This window comes from Crocodylus siamensis, chromosome 4, assembly GCF_052110815.1.
Source record: "Crocodylus siamensis isolate JL-2025a chromosome 4, ASM5211081v1, whole genome shotgun sequence".
Classification (NCBI taxonomy): domain Eukaryota; kingdom Metazoa; phylum Chordata; order Crocodylia; family Crocodylidae; genus Crocodylus; species Crocodylus siamensis.
This window is the reverse complement of record NC_143398.1, coordinates 154695508-154699746: the sequence shown is the minus strand read 5'-3', so window position 1 is coordinate 154699746 and position 4239 is coordinate 154695508. Positions and strand designations below refer to the sequence as shown.

Below are 4239 nucleotides of genomic sequence, written 5' to 3'. Positions count from 1 at the left end.
TGGCTCACTTCCCTGCTTTTAGTCCCACTTAACATCAGTGTAAGCCATCTACTGTAGCAATTATATTCTTAAAAATTGCAGATCAGGGTGTAAGAAAATTGGAACAACCTGTATGCAAAACTGTACCAGAACCCCAAAATGTCAATTATTAAAAATTGGCTGAAAATAGCTCCATTATCCCTTCACAGTACTGATCACACTTCTCTCCCAATGCTGAAATAAAAATCACATAGTATTAGCCATTGTATAAACATCCCATTTCACTTTAGGGTTTTATTATGTTATTAATAGTAGACATGAAAGAATGGTAGGGGAAGCCTGCGGAGAGCTGAGGGCTAGCGTAACTAGTGATCTCACTTAGAGCCTTGCTTTGCCACAAGACACAGTAACACTGAGAAACTCCACTTACTCCCTACTAGGTAGTTTTTAGTAGAGATCACAGTAGTCTCAGCACAGAATGCCACTCTGGAGCAGTCTGAACCCCCAGAAAGGGTGGAAAGAGAGGTACAGACCAGGAAGGAATCCCCTTAGCAGTATTACTGTGAAGCTGACAAACTGGACAGCAAGGACACCAACAATGTTATTCAATTGTAGCCTGCCCTAGGAGAGACCTCAGCTTCTAATTGTTAGATTACTTGATCAGTGACTTCTATGTCCTATATAGAAGTATCTAGTCTACACAGAATTCATGGTGCATTGCCAGCAGCTGACTTTAAAGGGGGGGGGGCAGGCATGAAATGAAATAAAAATGGCATACCTTTACCAAACAAGGCTCTAAAATCAGAACCCCTTCTCCTGTATACTTAGGAGATTGTGTCAACATTTCTATGTAAAAACAAGAGAACAGAAAGAATTCAAGAGTAATGTAGTTAGCTTTATTTTAGCTTATATGGCAACATGCAGTTCCTGTGCAGGATTGTAGCAAAAAAGTTGTTAGCTTTGCAAAAGCTACATTAGAAGGTTCTTACACTCCCATTAGGAAGTTTTGCTAGTATTTAGTGTGGAAAGTGGAGTTACAGGGACAGAGTGCTTTTTAAGCCAATAGCAGAGTAGTATTCCAGGGGCTGCTGTTATAGGAATAATTGACCTTGATTGGCAATGCCAGTGTAGCATCATAGCAAACTAGGCAACACCCTGCCAATGAGTTTAGCTAGTGAGCTACTATTGTTTAGTGCTGTAGCAGTCTTGCTGCAGCAGGACTGTGGGAAGCTGCTACTTCTCCATCCTCTGAGCCAGGAAATTAAGCTTACTAAGCTATGAGTTCTGCAACTTGAGGGGGAAAAAAAAAGTTCTACTTTCTTTCCCTCCCTTCAAGTGTGTACAGAATTTGCCATCTATGGCTAGATCATTAGACCATTGTTTCAGTAGTAAAGCCTCACAGAGACATTAAAAAACAGACAAACACTTTATTACAAATTAAATAGATACATTTAAGTTATGTCTCCATAAATGTTAAAAGTTACACATATTGAACGGTTTATTTTGAACCGGTTTACTTGGTTACTGCTTTAATTGTTTCAGACAAGTCTTGCTTGGAGAGCTCACTCAGAAGTACCAGTTTCATTGCAGCATGGACCTCCTTCTGGGCAATAAGGCTTCTGTTTTTGTAGTGAGACAGCCGGGCAGCCTCTAAAGCCACTTTCCCAAACAGGTAGGGCTTGTTCAGGGATTTCAGAGCATCAGCCACCCAGCAGAAGACCCCCATGTCCTCAGTCTGTCAGAGAAGGGAGTAGTATCAATATCAGATCCTTTGGTTAGGATGTTATTGCCTACTAACCAAAGCAAACTGTATCCCAACTAGATACTGGGATCTTAAGACCCAGGACCCCTGCTCAAGTGTTGAAGGACTTAAGAACAAGATTAAGCTTCTACACTGGGGAAGTGTAGCCATTAGTAAGCTATACTAGTTGTCACATGTATTTTTAACTCCCAACCCCCAAAAGGTGCCTTCTGGAGGGGCCTCAGTACCAGCATAGATGCTTTAGAAGGGATGGAAAGAGATGCTGAGGACAAATAGGATCTTACTGTTTCTACATAGAAATATTACAGTCAAGCAGAATAGGAGGAACTGCTTCTTCAGGCAGGGTTATAGGAAGAACCAACAACATTAATAAAATTTTTGGGGGGGGAAGGCATGAGAGCGCTTTGGTGTACCATAGGCAAATTGCTTAGAATTTAAGGGGTAAACATTTGTAGTGAAGCTTGCCACTCACCCTTGTAGTGTTGTAGGCCTCCAACAGCTACTGAAATTACAACAGTTTAGCCTCTTACTGTAAGAGGATCATTACTTCATAGGGTTGGTAGGGGCACTGGAGTCACTTGGCCAATGAGAAACAGTGAAAGTCCTACTACAAACTTGTATTTCCATGTCTAACAAAGCTGTAACAAGGGAATTTTGACATACACCACCCACACTTTGTCCTTCATGGACTTGAAGTAATTGTTTGAGGAAAGAGGCCATTAGAAGAATTGCCAATCCCTAGCTTCAGACCTTAGCTAAAACTAGTGATGTTTAGGCAACCAGAAAGCAAAAAACTTACTTGAGTTAGGACTTTGTATATATAGGTAGAGTAGCTCTCCTTCTTCTTCCCACTGTAGAGTCTGAGGCTCAAGAGATCATCTCTGGCCTTGAGAGAGGTCTGCTTTCTTGGAAGGGGAATTAAGGATAGTTGCATTCTTGCCATCAACAAAAGGTAGAGTTCAGTTAGAACTTGCAAGCCTATAGCAAGAGCTTCCCAAACCTTTCTTGTGTACCCCCTTCAGACTTATCAACTGCCCATATCACTACCAGCATGTTTGTTTTAACCTCTTAAATGCCAGTTGGTAGATTTTAACTTTCATTCTATTACACAGTTTCTCCTACATCCCTCAGATGTCTTGTATTCTCCCAGGGGTACACATACCATAGTTTGTGATATACTAATACAGCCAGGGTAAAAAGGAAGGAACCCCTAGAAGAAGTAAAGTAAAGCTACATCTTAAGCCAAGTAGCTTAGGTTAGTACCAATACAATTAATAGGGTATTTGAATTTATTCCTTTGAACATCTAGCTAGAGACATAACTTCAAATAACATTATTCAATACAATGCTAGAAGACACCCAGCTACTGCAATGATAAGCATAGTATAAGAACCCCCCTATAAAATAAAATAAATTCAAACTAGATGTTCTTCATAGCTAAAAATGCTTACCTGAAAGAATAGTAGCTACCAAACAAGAAACCCACTGGTCAAAAGATAGTAGCAGATGACTCTTAGCCTAAGCTACTACTTGTTGCTCTCAGAGAGGAGGCATATATTAACAGGACAATAAGTCTGTCTCATTTACTTCACCTGCTGTTTATGTTGCCCACCCCCACCCCCACAGGCCTTCTTTTTCAATTAAAGAGACAGAAGCTCCTGTATCTGACTTACATGCAGGAATTTCACAAATGAGTAGTCACACCAAAGTCATTGTTGCTGGCTACATGAAATCCCTTGCAGGGACATAAGCCTTTGCAGGGTTGTGGCCTGTGAGCTTCCAGGGCTACAAAAATCCTTTCAGCTAAACACATGTTAAGCTTGTCATGGTAAACTAACCCCATATAAAAAGTATTTTGATCCATCAGATGTCGAATTCTCAGGTCAATATTACAGCAGGGGATGATATTAATCCACAGAACAGAAGAGCTGAATTCAGGTCTTTGGAAGGGCAAGACTGTTTGGGTTCACTCAGGCTCATTCAGCTGTGTTCTCATCTGGGTGTATGCCACTGAAGTGGTGCCAGAATGCTTTGAGTTCCTTATAATAACACATCCAAGAGTGCTGTTGAGTACAGGCTCACTGGCTATCTATTATCCGCTAAGGTCATGCCCCAGGAGAGCTGTAGGGCACCCCAAAGATGTGGGCTTGAGTGCACATGTAGTGCACCCCTGCCCTAGGCTGCATATAGGTGCTTGCAGGTTTCCTACTGCAGATGAAAAGGAATTGCTCACTGGAGAGTGTTTTCACATGAATTTACCAAAAAATTCCTGTGTTTCCTTGTCGGGGGGGTGGGGGGATGGGTGTCTGTACTCCACCAGGGAGGAGGCTGGGTGGACCTATAAGAGCTGTTTGTGGTCAATCTGAGTTCAGTATATGTCATCATTACCAATGCCCACTGACAGATGGGCTACCTGGATCAGAGAAGACAGCAAAATTCTTATAAGTACTTGGAAAGAGTACATCAAAGAAGAAAAATAAACATATTTAAACAAATGG

General features: G+C 41.4%; 1 long non-coding RNA gene across 1 annotated transcript; it reads right to left on the bottom strand.

The window, feature by feature from the left end:
• Window positions 1-1550: 1550 nt before the first annotated feature.
• On the bottom strand, window positions 1551-3237 carry LOC149866837 (uncharacterized). The gene is made up of 3 exons (XR_016442055.1): window positions 3193-3237; window positions 2541-2676; window positions 1551-1714 (listed from the first exon to the last, which is right to left on the bottom strand). It is a non-coding gene; the product is annotated as an uncharacterized LOC149866837 (long non-coding RNA).
• Window positions 3238-4239: the final 1002 nt, after the last annotated feature.